An 18,369-nucleotide genomic window follows, 5' to 3' on the forward strand; every position below is an offset into this window, starting at 1 on the left:
ATTCTCAACACCTTCAGCTCTCCTAACAATTATGCCCAAAATAGTTTAGTTTTCTTTCCATGATTCCCCTCCTGATGGTCAAGTCTGTTTCAATCTTTTCCATGACCCACACATTTGTCTTTTTATCTTTCCATGACGCAAGGATCCACAAGAACAGTAAACAATCACATCTAGAGGTGATCACGATAGCTCCTGGACCTTGACAGGATCAGTGATGTTAGATTTACAAGACAGAGATAATCTACATGTACATGTACATTGTACATGAATAACATGTTGGAGTGTAGGGGTACTTCTGGCTCAAGTACGACCAATGTTCATATTTAGGTAGAGGTGAAAAATAAAATTTTCCAAACCAGGAGCTATACGAGAACAATCAACCTCAGAGATTTGATCAAGAATGCTCGCGAGAACATCTTAAGAACTTCAAAAGGCCAAAATCACAGATTTTCAACTACACACACAGCTTCGAAATGCATAATTATCCTTCTAAATAGTGTGGTAAAATAGGCCGAAGTCATCTGTAGTAATAAAGTGTCGATCACCTCTAGAGCTACGGTGTTCATGTAAAATGACCTACTTCCAAGGCAGTTACATCATGTAAGCTAGTCATGCCAAAATGCATGTGATCTACTTAAGATGTCAAACTTTTGGAGGCACAATGCTTACAACTGTCCACCAAATTCAACAAAAATAACCTTGCTTCACATATCTCTGCCTTTTTTATCATAAAGTTATAAAAATCAACACAGGGGGCATGTAGAAAATATTTGTGGTCAAATATGGGCGCGTTCATGCTTGATTTTGACGGCCAGAATCAGGCATCTGTTACGCGTTTAGTTTAAAACACGCTTGCGTTCATGCTCACTTTTGTAGAATCACCGAAAAACGGCGATCACGATCGCCGATCGTAAACTCACAAAAAGATGCGTTTACAATTTGTAAACGCGTTTAAATGGGGTCAACGCACTGACCTCTAGTGGGTCTACGTAGCATGCACAGTGAAGGTTTGCGAATCCAGCTGGAAGACCAATTAAGGCCACACACTGAGAATTGCCTGGGGGAGCCAGAGAAGTAAGCATGAACAGCGCATCGTGGAACTGCGATCACGATGAGCGTTTACGATGAGCGTTTCAGATCGCTCATTCTGCCTTCAAAATTTAAGCATGAACGCAGCCTATGTTACTGCTTGTTGCTGAAGAGTGCTGAACTGTCCATTTTAAGGTACTCTTTAAGGAATTGTTTTAAAAACAGGTCACTAACCTTAAACCAAATAACCCGTTTTTTTTGCACATAAATATTCAAAACCGTAACTTGTCTCATTAAAGTTTAAAACATGACGATTTAGACAGTGTTTTAAATCAACATGATTGCCTTATAGACTTATCTTAAATTTTACAGCAGTGTCAAATCAAACTCAAGTTTATAGTAAAGAGCCCAACTACCTGCATGTGTTGAAGTCAATTTCTGTGATACGTTTTGATCCCCATAAATACTAATATTCCGCAATCTCCAATTGGTTTTTATTTCAAATCTCTTCAGGGATTACAGGTACATATGGTCCTGATCTTTGTGGCCCGGCTCTGCTTTATTTAATAATAATAATGGGTTCATGTATAGCGCTCTTGTCAGTCAGATTTGACCCTCCTGGCGCTCCCGATTTGATTGCATCCTATTCACAACTTGGCTAGCGTTTGGGATATGGCATGAATGCCAAGATTAATACTTCCAAAATCTATCTAAGTTAACCCTTTCTGTCCTAGGTGAAATGTCTTTTCCATCAGTTGCAACAAAGTATAGGAACCAGCTTTCTACTACAGTGAAGTCAGATTCATCTGTCAGGAAACTACTGAAGTCTCATTTATTTTGCTAGAAAACAATGGATTGTATTGGCTAAACTTGTCGTTTAAAGTCACGTTACATCATTCAAGTGGCCCAAACATATGGAGCTATGTGTTGGGCACCTTGTCGCTGCAAGGAAAAGGCACTATATCGAATACCTCTTGAATTGAATTGGATTCAAAGTTATCAATGAGGTTTTATACTTCTTGTTGTGCATGGCATCACTTTTCTTACAGTTAGTGGGTTACCACTTGCGATTAATTGCGTTGGCAGGTCAGAAGACCAATTTCAAACTGTTCTAAAATCAAAGACATGAAAGTAGCACATACAGAGGCCTCTTCAATTCATCTAATCCATTGAATGTCATCACCAAGTTCTGATATTCCTTATTTTGTACATTTTCTTTCAGGGCTTATGGGTTAACCCTTGCGGTAATTGCGTTGACAGGTCAGAAGACTGACTTCCAGGTCCTGGAAGCGTCCATCCTATACGTCAAGACCCGAAACCCTAACACTAGATTGGTCTTGATTAACCTGAAGTCTCCCACCCCTTACAGTGTGCAAGGAATGTCATATCTTTGATCTACAGATTACAGATATACTGGTGGAAATGTATGTTTGGAGATAAAATACCCGCAGAATCAAACAAATTTGTAGTTTATTTGGCAGAAGGACGAAATTGCCATTTAGGGGCAAATTTTTCAATTTTGTAGTCTAAAGGGATAAGAAATAAGAAGTTGATCTTTTCTCGGCAAACAATTCAGATCAATATTGTCTGTTTTGAGCCAGAAGGATATACTTGTTTACTTTCACACAGAGTTACGGTAACTCCGTCTGGCTGTGAAAAGACTGAATATAGATAGAAATGGGTTGTGAAGAGGTTTTCAGAATAAGGTCAAAGCTTTCATTTCTATTTCTGGGAATGTACATATGATAGCCTTGCATTTGTTCATGACTTTCTGAGAGGCACAGAATAAAATGATTTTCTGGCGATTTCTCAACTTGTTGCACTGTATGGAAAATAACTGATTCCTAGGTTATAGTGTGTAAAACATGACTTTCTGAACCACAAAACAGCATGACTAGGAAAATACTTTCCTTTTCAAAAGTTGCCCTGCGGATAATGGTTTCTAATTCCAAGAATTAACCTCATGAACTTCCTTCACTAAACATTGCACATAAATTTATGATGTCTCTTCAACTCTCTTTGCACTTTGCAGATATATTATCATATTACAGTACAGGTGTCCCGGCCCCCCCACTCAGTGTTATTTAGGGTACGCATATGCGTGTTCCAACCGACCCCCCCTTTTCAGCAAAAGTCCGGTGTGTAAAGTCAATACGGCTCGACCTTTTTCTTTTGTATACGAGCCTTTTTCAGCATCCCCCCCTTTTCAGCAAAAGTCCGGTGTGTAAAGTCAATACGGCTCGACCTTTTTCTTTTGTTACGAAAAGGACATTTTGGCAACACGCATGCGGTCATTTTGAAACCTGAGTGGGGGGGCCGGGACAGGTGTAGATGTGCCATCAGATAGAGGACCTGTTGTGGTATAGTGGTTTATTTACTTGGACCCTCAATCCAAGGGTTGAGGGTTCCAATCCCAGTCTGGCACTAAAGTCCTTTGGCAGACATTAATCTACATTTGCCACTCTCCACCCAGGTGAGGTAGAGGCAAAATGTGGATCACATGTGGTGATCCTCCTTTAAATATGAACAATACTCTTTCTATACATCAGTTAACCCTGCTTTGTTACCAAAGGAACATATTCACAAGAAGACAGCAACTTCAGCAAGTGAGGTCACAATTCCCTCTGATCCATCAGTATCAAATCTCTATTCCAAGTCCAAACAATAATCCTGCAAGAAATTAAAGTTTCCAAATTCTCACCTAGCAATCACCACTATCATCTTTCAAATAACATAAGCCAAGAGAAGAGTTATCAAATGCTATCCACTGAAACACTTTCCAAACAATATTTATTGATATAAGCCTGTAATTCCTTTGCGATATTCCCCGCCACAGCACATAAAAGTGTAACATTCAACTTCAATAGACAAGCATTGCTTCAAACATTTGCAAAATGTTTCAAACAAATCGTTTCAAATTGAGCGTAAATTCCCACCAAGTGCATCGGGTAAGACTTCAAACAATAACAACATGTTGGAAACAACAATTCCTGTCATACTCTGAATTAATTTCCCAACAAGCACATCAGACAAACAACAAAATTATCATCTGTCATCCAAGAGCGAGGGAGTAAGTAGCTACAGAGAATGTTCGGTGATGATTTTTATTGCTCTGTCACCCCTACAATGGTGAGAGGGAAGCCGGTCAGGAAGGGGGGTAAAGATTGGGGGCAGTTAGAAGGCTAGGAGACCGTAAGGGACAGAGCGGTGATCTAGTGTGGTTAATGTTTCTGCATAGGAGTGGGGGTTGAGGGGGGTGCAGCCTCCCTCTTTTAAAATTTTGAAACAGGCATTGCTTTAATAAGCATGACCATTTAAAGGCAGTCTGGTTCAAGAAGCTGAGATGTATTTCAAGAAATTTTCACTTTAGATCAGAATTTGTTTGTGTGTTGCAATGCTTTGATCTAGTGGTCCAACAACCCCCCCCCCCTTCCCCCTCCCTTCAAAATGATCTAGCCACGCCCCTGCAGGAAGGGGTTATAGAAATGGGGGCATCCAGAAAGTTGAAAAGCCTCATGGGACACTGCAGTGATCTCGTGGTTGTCACCAGTAGTGGGGACAGGGTCAATCTATATGTAATGTATAGGCCCGTCGTCATCAGCTTGATACATGTAACCCGCTATTTTAACTATCCCGATCGCAAATTATCCAGCTAATTTGCGTCTTCATCAGCCCGCAGTTGCAATTAGCGGGATATTTGGTTGAGATATAAGTCATCCCAAGATATCTTGGGCTAGTTTGCAAAATATCCCGCTATTTGTCCAGTGCGTTTTCACCAGCCTGAAGACTCGCACTATGCGTGAACGCTGAGCAAAATATCTTGAGCTAATTTCGAGTTTCGAGGTAGAGTCTCGAGCTGATGAAGATTATTTCCCAAATCAGAAATAGCAGGCTATTTGGCAATCTCAAGCTGATGAAAACAGGCCTTATGACTGCAGGTAATTAAATCACAGAGTTGCTGGACGACGTAAATTAACATTGGTTCAAATCCTAGCCTTCCTGAATTTTCTCCATTTTGGACACAGGGTAAAATGCAAGACCCAATTTAATAAATGCTTTCATGCATTTTTGTGCATTGCACTATTAAATTCTCACTATCATGACTGTTTTACTCGATCACGCCCTTGGTTCCATTTTGTACATCTTTGTATTTTTAAAAAACGTATCGCCAATTGAGCAATAAGCTATTGTTGTGATTCAATTCCATCTGAACCAAAAATGGCGGTTAGTTTCAACCTCATGGATCATTATCCTACAAAAAAAAAAGTCTATTCTACTTGACTTCCAAGTTTGTGTAGATACTTAATAACAGTTTATTACTGAAAGTTAATCCTGAAGGATTACTGAAAGTTAATCCTTAAGGATTTACAAGGTGATCGTTGTGCTTGATTGCCATGTGCTTTATTGATTTATTGGTTCATTGCAGAGGGAAAACTACTTGGTAGCGCCAGGACCCTCTCTGCCTTGTAGTAGAGCTTCAATTGATCCACATTGATCACAATACCGAACACGAGAATACATGATTGTAACTCTACCTCCTAATGCCTAATTTAGGATCAATTAAAATCAATCATAAATCTTATTAATGCCATGTGATTTTTTTTGGTTCATTGCAAAGGAAAAAATACTTGGTAGCACCAGAACTCTGTCTGCCTTGTAGTAGAGCTGCAATTGATCCACATTGATCGCAATACCGAACACGAGAATACGTGATTGTAACTCTACCACCTAATGCCTAATTTAGGATCAATTAAAATCAATCATAAATCTAATTATTAATGCCATGTGATTTTTTTGGTTCATTGCAGAGGGACAAAATACTTGGTAGCACCAGAACTCTCACTGCCTTGCAGTAGAGCTGCAATTGATCCACATTGATCGCAATACCGAACACGAGAATACATGACTGTAACTCTACCACCTAATGCCTAATTTAGGATCAATTTAAAGCAATCATAAATCTTTATGAGACAAAACCTTGGAGTATATCTCACAGAATTTGTAAGATATCTTCAACAGATGCATATTTTATAGGCCTATATAGGCTCAGATTTGTCTAAGGATTGTGAAAATTAGCCAAAGAGTCAAGGTTAGAGTGTTCCCCAGATAAATGAATTAGAAACATATCTCCTTAATAATCCTGTATATAAACAGGTAGTATATAAGGCCATGATGCAAGATCAATGAAGGGCACTTACACTTAAAGAGGAACAACTTACAGGTGTTTAATTACCAGTGGCATATCCAGGGCTCTCCAAGGAGGGTGGGGGAGTAGGGAGAAGGAGAGACACTAGTCTGACAATTTGTTGACAAGTACAAAAAGGAAAAGCTACCAGATACATTTAAGCTGCTTTTTAAACTCCACATTCTTTAAAAAAAAAAAAAAGTCTATCACATTTCCAGGTGCTCTGAGGTCTGAAATTTGCAACCTGGAGGGAGAGGGGGTTTCAAAGGGGGGCACTCTTTAGGCGTGTCTGCACTATCTCGAGATTGCCAAATATCCAGCTATTTTGAACTATCCCGATCGAAACTATCCAGCTATTTGCGTCTTCATTAGACCGAAGTGGCAAATTAGCTGGATAGTTGGTCGGGATAATATCCCAAGATATCTCGGTCTAGTTTGCAAAATATCCTTCTATTTCCGAACTAGCGGGATAGTTTGCGACCGTCCTCATTAGACCGAAGTACGGAGTCAATTATCCCGATCCCATCATGCACAACAATTTCCGGTTCGCACATGCGATCTATACCGCTCAGCGCTGACCTCGCAACCACTGACCTCGAGTAAACACGGAAAACCGCAAACTAGACCGAGATATCTTGGGATATTATCCCGACCAACTATCCAGCTAATTTGCTACTTCGGTCTAATGAAGACGCAAATAAGCTGGATAGTTTGCGATCGGGATAATTCAAATAGCTGGATATTTGGCAATCTCGAGATAGTGCAGACACGCCTATTGTAGTTTGTAGTGTATGCTAGAGATTGGGTTTCCCTGAGGGGAAGGAGCACAATTTAAACAGATTTTGAGGTTAGCTGTTCACAAATCTATAATAATAATACGCTAAGGCTCCGCGGGGGGCGCGACGTCTCCGCGAGCCTTTGTATTCTATTGTTTTTTAATGAGATCGCCGACCCAAGTTGGTGCGGCTATCTCCTCCTGAACCCTCCCCTCGGGGTCCCGGTGCCCGGTGCCATCGTCCGCGGGAGAGTCTACTCTGTGGAATTGGCTATACTCCGCCCGAGGTCCTCCTCCGTGTCGACGTCCAGGGCGAAAACAGACGCGACATGCATAATGCATGATATGCGTGACGACAGAGATACCTCATGGATATTCAACATTGCATCCGTAGACACACGACAGACGACGAGCAACTCACATTAAGTTGCGTATTAAATGCACGATGCACACGGTCGGGCTTACCCGAGTAAAGCATCTTTCTATAGGATATCCTTTGTAGTAGCTGCACAAGCCACAGAGATACACACGAAGCTTCGATCCCGTCCACGTCCAAACTTAGAGACCTATTTCCATCATGATTGCCGCGATTTTGATATAGTTTTCGTGAATGGAGGTATGAAATCAAAGCTTATTTTGTGATTACTACGGCCATATAGTCTAGACCTATACTAAATTTTTATTATTATTTTCTAAAGGAAAGTTTTCACAAGAAAACCATTGGACTGACAGTTTAGTCGCAAGCTGCCTTCATACAGTGCAGGGCTTCTGTTCAGTGTGTGTGAGTTGAGACGAGCTTGCAGGAAGCTCCAACACCGGCACCGAGCACCGCAGGCGTCCGACGCCTGAGGCGCCGGTGTTCGAGCTATGGAGTTACGCTGTAGTGTGTGTGAGTTAAGCTGAGCTGAGCTCGAGTCGAAGAGATTTGACACTTTGAAATTGTTATCTGTTGGTTTGCATCATTATTGCCGCGATTTCAATATAGTTTCGTGAATAGATTTACGAAACCTGAGCTTAGAATTAGTAAAAGTATTACTCATGTCTACGTTTTTAAACGACTACCTGATTTTCTTGTGAAAATTTTACTTTGAAGAATGATTATCGAAATTCATGGTCAGAAATAATCACAATCTAGGGTCTATTATGTTACAGTTCTTGCATCAAATCAATGCATGAAAACTTAGTTATTGAACTAGAATTTTTTTAATTTTTTTTAAATAGGCAATTATGAAGTAGGTAGCCTGAAACCTGAGCCTTCTAAACAAATCTCAACAAAGTGAAGGCCTATATCCTTTGATGAATTAATGAAAAAGTAGCCCCAGAAAAAAGAGCCCCCGAAAGTTGAAAAAAGTAGCCCACGAAAATTTTTCCAAAAATTTGAAATAGAGCCCCCGAAATGAAAATCTTAATTTTCTGCCTGCGCCCCCCTCTAGAATACCGCGATTTCCGCGGGTCCTGAGTTGAGTGTATATATAATATAGGCGTGGGGTCCCCAGGTTTCAAGGGGCCATAAACCCCAAAAAGCTTAGGGGTTACGTTCTTCAAAGTTGGTGGGGGGGGGGAGAGAGATCAGATTGCAGCGAGTTGAGTGTATAGGCGTGGGGTCCACGGGTTTCAAGGGTCCATAAACCCCCGAAAGCTCGGGGGTTTTAGGCGTTTAATTAGGGTCAGATGAGCATATTTTTAATACTTTATTTGTGACACTTGCGGGTCACTAATTGGCGTGGGGTCAATACGAGAGTTGCATAGTGTTGCGTACCAACTACGCTGGCCTACATTACTATATGCTGAGGGACGGAACTGGGTACGCAAGATGAACGAAAACAATTCAACATGTTTAATTTTTTACATACGCAACACTACGCTACATGCCTACGCAACAGTATGCTACCCTACGCCAGATCGACAAAGCAGTAAAAGCTTTCCACACAGTAAGCAACCATAAGCAAACCTGTACGCCAACCTACGCATAACCTACGCAGGGACTATTTTCTCATTAATACGTAGCCTAATTTATGCGTAGTCGGTACGCCACACTACGGAACTCTACGCAGTTCCAGTGGCTTGAAGAATAACTACCGGTACAGTTGGATCGTTTTTTAAATTTTTATATAAGGCCAAATTTAAAAAAAAACATGTTTAGCGTCCTGTTTTTTTCGAAAAATGGGAATGAGGAGGCCCTTTTTTTTTTCTTCTTTCAAAATGGCCGCTCCATACATTTTCCCTGACATTCGGGCTTTTTTTCAAGATGGCGGCCGACAATTGTTTTTTTTTTCTTTTTTAATATCAGAAATAATTTTAGCAGTGCTTTTCATGTTTTTTTTTCTTTCAAAAACTAAAAAAAAAAAAAAAAAAAAAAATTAAAAAAAAAAAAAAAAAAAAAAAAAATAGGAGGCGGCCCCCAAAAAGGAAACGGACAGGACACTGTTTTATTTTCTTTAAAAAAAACAACAAAAAAACAACAAAAAATTTTAAAAATTTCAACAAAAAAAATTAATAGGAGGCGGCCCCCAAAAAGGAAGCGGGCGGGGACGCTAAACATGTATATTTTATTTAATGGCCTGAATGGCAAATAAAGTTCTTGGTGGTTTTAATTTAAACACTCTCTATATATCTATTTATACCCCCGCCCCCCTCTAGAATCCCGCGGATTTCCGCGGGTCCTGCTAGTCCACTGTATGATACCGCAGATTAACAGAGATGAGCCATGTTCCTGTTGGCCTGCAGGTGTACATAGAAAGCAGGTCACCTAGAGTAACGTCTATGCATTTATCATCATCCTTAAAGTCACAGCCTAGATTAAAGATTGGATTAGTATTTTTCTGCACCTAACTGTATGGATGACTTGCACTAGTAGGGGTGTGTAGAGCTGTAGTTGAGAACCTGGGTCCCCAAATTTGAACTCGAGAAAAAAAAAATTCACAATTAAATAAGGGCTAATGTATGTACAGAAACTAAATGTCAATCTGGACAATCTGTCTCAAAGAAGTTAGTTTGGAGGCCTAATCTCTCGCTCAAGATATTCTAGTAGACGGAGAGCTTATGAAATCAACAGCTAACGAGGCCGACAGGCGATAGCCCTCAAGACCGACAACCCGCAAGACCAACACTGTTGGTCCTGTGAGTAGTCGGTCTGTAGTCGGTCTGTAGTCGGACGGTCAGCGACAACTAGCAAAGTTGATCTCATGGGCCTTCTGACATCTTATCTGAAGGTTCACCCTCAGCTGTCAGTCTCGATCATGGGAAGAAGCCTTCAGGTCAAGCTACATGTACATGTATAGTCAAAACCTCTCTATAAGGGCCAAGAAAAACATGGTCTCACTACAAAGGTGACCTTTACAGACAGGCTATACAACACATATTTTTTCCTAAAGGGAGACAAAATAGGTGACCATTATAGAAAGGTGGCCTTTACAGAGAGTTGGCCACTAAGACAGGTTGAATTGTATATGTATAATACAGCTGCACGAAAGAGAACACTTTAAACCCCTTGAGATCACATCGGCAAGTTTGACCCATGCATTCACAGATAAAACCTACTCCACAAGTCATCATGTTAATGTTAAAGATAAAGTTAAGTTCTGGTCATGCGATTGCATTGTGAAGGAAAAGGTGTGGAATCGATCAGAAAAGGTTGATCATCTACCATATACATGTAAGTATTGGTGTGTACTGCAAGGTTTTGGATTCATCAAAATCAGAATAAATTTGGCCCTAGTCTTGGTAAAGTAACAAGCACGGTACACAGAAAGATATATATGGGACTACACAAAATGTGTCGGAACTGCTAACATTGATTTCCTTATCTTTCTATGCTCATTACTCAGCGAGTATACATCTTCTACCAAAATTGTTTGGCAAATGACATTTATTTGTAATCTTGAACATTCAGTGTAAGTTTCGTTTGATTCTGTGAGAATTCATTTTTTTTTTTTTTTAACCAGAACTCAAGTTTATCTTTAACATAATACAGGAACCGTAGAAGTCACATGATAACCCACCTGACATTCGCACCCTGTATGACATCCAAGGGCCATACAGACAGACGAAACTGGGGCAAAAACAAAATGTGATACCCCTAAACATGTTTGTACAGTTGCCTTCATCTTCAAAACACATCCCTGGAGCAGGAAATAGTATAGTATTAATGACTGCTTTGAGAGAAATAGTTGTTTTTATACGCTCAAGGGAAGGTTAGAATTGTGCTATTACCCGAGGCGTGCCGAGGGGAATAGCCCAATTGTAACCTTCCCGAGAGCGTATAAAAACAACTATTTCTCGAATATTAAAGCAGTCATTAATACTTTTATATGCCGAAAAAAAATAGACTAAAAAATAAAAAATAAAAAATACTTTTTTTTTTTGGTCGAAGATGAGATTCGAACTCTTGCGTACAAAAGGTGATGTATTTAAAGTCAGCGCCTCAGACCTCTCGGCCATGGCGCGCTATTGATCTGTATGGCAGTTTTGTACGATATATACATTAAAATGGATTGAAACCGGCTTCGCGTGTGATGAATGCTTCGCAAAAGCTCCATATACGGACTCTTCTTTTACTTTTGCAATGCATATTGGCACGAACTTAGATCAAGATCTATCGGCAGATGTTGTTTTTTTGTTTTTGGAAGTTTATTTTCGTCTTCATGTCAACAATGCAAGATAAAATTGTCGGTAAGATCGATCGAGATTCAATTGTATTGAAATTACCGACCAATTATTCGCACACATACGGTATCCTCCATCGCTCAAACCATTTTTTAACATGTAAACCTATGGGGTAACCATGGAGACTGACCTATTTTTTTAATAACCATGGTTATTAAAAATATTAAATGTTTTAAGCATGGTTACCGGGAATTTTACAGGAACAGTTGAAGTTTATGAATGCAATTTCGACCAATCAGATGGCTGGATTACTTAAGTGAGGTATATAATCTGCTCTGTTCAGAGTAGAAAACAAAAATGAAGGGGTACAGTCCCGGCCCCCCCCCCCCACTCAGTGTTATTTAGGGTACGCATATGCGTATTCCAACCGACCCCCCCCCCCCCCTTTTCAGCAAAAGTCCGGTGTGTAAAGTCAATACGGCTCGACCTTTTTCTTTTGTATACGAGCCTTTTTCAGCACCCCCCCTTTTCAGCAAAAGTCCGGTGTGTAAAGTCAATACGGGTCGACCTTTTTCTTTTGTTACGAAAAGGACATTTTGGCAACACGCATGGGGTCCGTCCGTTCTCGGAGTGGGGGGGCCGGGGGTACAGTGTACATGGAGTTGTAATGAACACCCCCCCCCCCCCCCATTCATAGAAGCAAGCTGCCTGATAACTGCTTTTTTTTTTTCTTTTTTTTTTTCTTTCTTTCTTGTCTGAATGAAATATATTGAATGGTTTACAGCAAAATGGACCAAAAAGGAATGACAAATCTAGAACGAATCAGGGTCCCCAACAACCCTATTTCCTGAAACATCACCAAAATTGTTAAGTCTATAAATTGAATGAAATGTACTAAAAGGACTAACTTGGCAACCAGAATAAAATGCCAGTTAAAATCTCTTATTTGAAACAGAAGGCAAAGATATGATTCAAACCTATTATCATTATTTAAATGTATTAATTTGCTTTATAATCAGGTCCTAATGAAGCTGTTCGTGAGGGTGAGATCACCTGGAATCAGTAAATAATGGAGTTTGCTTGTAGTCCATGGACATGTAAGTTATATAGGCTTTGGGTCTGCTTCATAAAACTTGTTATCAATGTTAAACAAGTTAATACAATAACTGTTATAAGCTACCGAAATCATGATATTTGATTGGCTGAGAGCAAATTTTTTATTGATAACAAGTTTTATGAAAGTGGGCCTTGAACTACAAATAACGAGTTACATGTATCCTATGTAAATATTGGTTTCAAAAGTGCACATCCACAGTGCACTTGTACTTGTAAACGATGACAAATACATCAACACATTGTGTGAAATCCTGCAAAAGGTCACAGGGTCGTAAGGATTAATGCCATTCCAAAGACGACATGAGACATCGCTCGGCATGTTTCAAATCTAATCCAGAATGTGACAATCGCATCACATTTCTGCCTCGAAACATGAATGTAAGGGGATGTCGAAGAGATTAACAATGATTCTATAGCTTGTGCAGAGAGAGAGGGGCTCAAGTTTGTTAGGAGACGCGGCTTAGCGCTTGACGACGTCTTAATTCCACCGACTGCCGTATACAGCGAGTCATCCCGCCTTCTGACGTAATGGATCACTGGAAGAAATTAGCAGTTCAGGTCGAAGGGAACCATAGACCTTAAGAAACCTTTCAAAGTAATTACAAAAGGTGTGCTTTTAACCAAGGCCTCATAATGGCATCTAAGTGACATGTGACTTATATTATGAGGGAAGGGGTACCCCCGTTTTCTCCTGAACTTGACAGTGACTTTGCATCGCATCACAAAGAGATCGAAAGCTTCATGAGGAATCGTTCAAAGCCTGGTGAGTACTCAACAATGAGCTAAAACTTCTAGAATGGCTAGAATACACACAGAGGGGGTACTTTAAATTTAACAATGTTGATAACTTGATATTAATAATGGGTTCTTGTATAGTGCTCATATATGTCAGACTTGACACTCCTATAGCGCTCCACATTTATTACCCAGCTCAGCATGGCTGCCATTATGGCGCTCTAGCATTTCAAAGAATTATTCCTGCCAGGTACCCATTTACATCACCTGGGTCGAGTGTGGCAAATTTAGATTAAAGGGGCATGTTCCCCGTATTCCAGAGGGCGCTCAAAATATGTATGTGCTGGCGGACGGTGCTATAGCTGCCTATATTGACACCAACAGAATACGACTCTTACACAGATGTCATGTTCCGATGACTACACTGGTGGGAACGTGCCCCTTTAATGTCTTGCCAAGGGACATTGGTGCCGCGGCAGGACTCAGATCTCAGACCTTGTAATCTACAGTTAGGTGACGTATCCACTCGACCAGGACACCTCTACATGCAGGGAATATAGTGTCTGCCAAGCGCCATAAACTTGAATCATTCTTTAGTTTAAATCCCTCCTGGCTCTCACCAAATTATGTTAAAACCAGCAAAGAACACCAGTCTGGACATGATTATGAAGAAAGAAAAAAGATTTCTAAAACTTGCCATTCCATATTCCAGATTAGGGTGCACATGACAGTATCTAAATTCCGTGACCACTTTAATCTGCGGTGTCATGGAGCACAGCTGCGTCTGATTTACATGACCTAGGTTAAATCTAATGTACTTCAGGAATAGTCTAGATTTAGTAAAATTATCTTTTGATAAGATGAAACCTGATCAATTAAAGTTCTATCAAATCATTCCAGATTACATATGTTACATTACAAATATTAAAAATGAATCTGAATTTAAAATTTGCAATTCATAAACTGTGGTATGACTGATTAGATCGATTTGATGCCTTATGTGGAAGATTACCATGACATCTGAAATTCATTCAGAAGGAAAATGTTTTTGTGAGTTTTTAATCATCTAATGAGGATTATTCTATATGATCAAGAGGCCTGTCTCCATCAGCTTGAGATTGCCAAATATCCCGCTATTTGAACTATCCCGATCCCAAATTATCCAGTTAATTTGCGTCTTCATCAGCCCGAAGTTGCAATTGGCGGGATATTTGGTCAAGATAATCATCCCAAGATATCTTGGGCTGGTTTGCAAAATATCCCACTATTTGTCTGGTGCGTCTTCACCAGCCCGAACGCTGAGCAAAATATCTCGAGCTCAAGTTTCAAATTTAGAGGTCAAGTCTTGAACTGATGAAGACCTATTTGTAACTTCTGGATTATTTCCCAAATCAGAAATAGCGGGCTATTTGGCAATCTCGAGCTGATGAGGACAGGCCCAAGGAGATGGAGCAACTCTTCATATTGAAGCGGTTGACATGGAACCCCGGGATATGTGCCCGAGGTAGTGCCAGGGACCATGCAGGAGGAAAGTCTCCTAGTTTAGCAGTGGTTAGGGATGGTTATTTTACCTGACTGCTAAGAAAGCATAAATGCATGTTAGTAAGCAACCAGAGGACAGACGCTTTAGGTCTGCTCCGAGGGACCTGGTAATGAAGATTAATGCCTAATACCGTAACCGGGGTCACCCGATTACGAGGAGCTATCCCATACCATCAGACCATTATCCCTATGCACCCAACCACCCCCCCCCCCTCCCCCTTCCAAGCCATGGCTGTATATATCTTTATTATCACATTTTGATAAATCATGCTGATAATGTTTTAAAATTAATTACAATTCTTTTAAATTGCAAACTGAAAGCCATTAGCCAAAAGGCTACCATCACATCTGGAATATTGAGGGAACCGTTTTAATTTAATTTATTTCATGAAACATCCAGGTCTCACCATCAATTTAAACGAGCCAGGAAGTCTTTAGACGCTGGCAGGATACGAGCCGTTAATCTAATCTAGTTTTCATGAGCGAATTTGAGAAGTGTCATTCATATTGGCACGAGCTGTCTGAGCTTAACAAGAAACTAATGAGAAGAAGATTTTAGAGTTAATTAAGGACTGATGCTATTTTGACATTTTTAACACTTTTTGAAATATTTACTATTTCTGGCAACAACTGCTCCAGTCTCTATAGCACCATCCCAAGGTACATGTAAAGGTCTAAGATTAGAGTTGCAACTGGGTTTAAAGTTATGTTTCTACAAGTTTAGGGATAGGGTTAGGTGTAGTGTTGGGTCAAGGGATGAATTAAGGAGTTCAGAAAGTGCAGGAAATGGACTTTAAAACAATTGGTGCAGGAGCGTATGTTATATAACTGTGACTGGTGAACGACTTGGCTCTGGAAAACTTCAGAAGAGCTCTTGTAATTTAAAAAATGCTGTTAAAATGTTAATGAAATATGTAAAAATCCCTTTGACAAAATAGCACTTTTTACAACACCAAATCCAAAGAAAACTCCAACAAGCCTTGAGACTACTTTATCAGTCTCGACTGTGTCAAGGGCAGCTACATTTATACTGTTTTCACACTGGCAATATTTTGCTTAACCCCGTACTATAGGTGGGGTTAAGGGGGGGGGGGGTCTTAGCCCCACCTATAGTACGGGGTTAAGCCTTTTCCACTTTCTGTTCAGACTGGCTTTTACCAAAGTGGGCTAAAGTTGGCTAACCCCACCTATAGTACGGGGTTAACTATAACCCTGCAAAATAGCAGGACTAACTCCGCAATTGTGGTGCTAACTCCTGCTAACCCGCAATTGCGGTGCCAAGCAAATGAATGAGAACAGAAACGAAAAATAGTCCGGTACTACGCAATGGAGCATATCGCAGCTGGCCAGATGCGAAGTATGTCCAATCATAACATTCACGATATCCGGGGCTAACGAATTGCAGACTGGACTAAAAACAGCGTGTGTGAAAAGCCAAAACAAATAGTCTGGGGTTAAGGATAGTACGGGGCTAAGCAAAGTAAGGGGTTAAGCAAAACCAGTGTGAAAAGAGTATTAGGGCCACTGAAGTAGTCTTTAGCTTTTCAGCTCAGACCTTCTGTTTTGCTCTGTGACTGATAGAGATTGTACTACCAAAATAAGTTTCATGCTTATGAAATACAGTTAGTATCCCCATGAGAGTAATGTTTACTCATCAGACTGGTCAAACTGTAGACTATAGACTGACCAGTCAGACCACATACTGGTCAGACCCATGCATGGTCAGACCATCTCTCATGTATCACCAGGTGACTGTCCAAGCTAGGTGACCATTTCCTGAATCACATGATGTCTCTCTCACTCTCTGCATGGTCACACTATTATGACTCATTTAATTATATATAGCTTCATTTTCATTAAGAGACATACAGTCGCTAGTTTCTGTGTGCATTGTGTTTACAGTTGGCTTATAATGTTACCAGGGAATTATTAGTTGTTACAATTATACAGATTTTACACAAGGCAGCAGCAAATTTTGGTGTTCACTGAGAACCTTTTGAGAGATACTCCAACTCCAAAAACTTTCTGGAATCTGTTAATTATGGAGTTCGATGATGATGGCTTTTTCGTAAAGCCCCACCGCACTACTTATAGCTACTCGCGCCCTCTATATAGCAAACAATGCCTGATCGGTGACCGCTGGTCCCCCATGGTCCCCTTTTTCTTATGTTAGTTGAGAGCTGATTTGATGAGATAACCACCCGTCAGTGACCACACTGGGTGGTCTAATCCCTCCTGACCAAACTAGTGCAGACAGGCTTTAAATGCAGTTCCTTTTGAATGGTGTGAAAGTGTGTGCATTACCTGTGAGGCCTGTTAGAGTACTGTCAGTCCTAAAAAGTGTAGTCTGCTCTTGGCGATTGAACCCCCACCCCAAACCTAGTAGTCAATAGCTGCACTTACTCTTACAAAAATCATCAAGTTTTCTCACGTTCCTGTGTTTTTTTATTTAGTTGTGTTTGCAACTACCAGCAAACACATCAAAAAAACAAAATAGAACAATCCACCTCAGCAGAAATTTCACAGACTTTTGCAGAGTAAATTCCTGCTCTCAAAACATTGGGGAATGATTCAGGTTTTTGGTCATGTGAGTCTCCAAAAATCACTACCTGCAAACACTGATGGTTTTACCAAATTTATGCTTTTTTCTTAATGCACAATTCAAATAATCCACTGTGCAACAGAAATGAATTCCACAAAATCTCACACAAGCTGCAGCGCTCACATTTCTTTGCTCAATGTGTGATAAATATGGAATAGCCCCCTCTGGTGTTTAAAGTTTTACATTAAGTAGTGCAAATTTCCCAGTAGCTCAATTTTTCAGATTGGAAATTAAAAACAAATTATTTTACATCTTTAAGATGTAAACCCCTCTTTTGTATGCCAATTTCTACAAACTCAAACAGAAAAGGTAGAATGACATTTCTTTCTACAAATTTAGTTTGGACTCTGGGAGTTGAAATACGTGTGTATATAATACTATCTACATACTGGCTACCGTATGTGTCTGTCCATAACACTTCACCCTCCTTTTGTACAACATAAATAGTACTTTACTTGTGTCCTCATATTACTTAAATCCATAATGAATTTGAATTACTCTGGATTTCAACATAAATGAAACATTTGTTTTTTTCCCCAGGTATGTTTTATGTTCTCCCTCCTTTCGAAGAATATGGAAAACAGCCAACTCAGTGAAACTGAGGAAAATACTAATATACAACATATACTACTTCATTGCAGTCATAGGTTGCGTATCTCAGATTATATTCTTATATTTCACAGTAAAATCAATGAGTTAACACTAGGCAAGCTTACCAAGTAACTCCTTGGTAAAACTATCAGTAAAACTGTAAATGCTATTGAGTTGAAAAAAAAAAGG

The 18,369-nt window shown here is 40.0% G+C and overlaps 1 protein-coding gene across 2 annotated transcripts in view; it reads right to left on the reverse strand.

Annotated features, from left to right (window-relative positions):
* Positions 1 to 18,369, reverse strand: part of LOC584901 (phosphatidylinositol 3,4,5-trisphosphate 5-phosphatase 2B) — a 69,900-nt gene that overhangs the window by 38,707 nt on the left and 12,824 nt on the right. The gene's annotated exons all lie outside the window — the stretch shown is intronic.

This window comes from Strongylocentrotus purpuratus, unplaced genomic scaffold (genome assembly GCF_000002235.5).
Source record: "Strongylocentrotus purpuratus isolate Spur 01 unplaced genomic scaffold, Spur_5.0 spur5_scaffold_12, whole genome shotgun sequence".
NCBI classification, from domain to species: domain Eukaryota; kingdom Metazoa; phylum Echinodermata; class Echinoidea; order Camarodonta; family Strongylocentrotidae; genus Strongylocentrotus; species Strongylocentrotus purpuratus.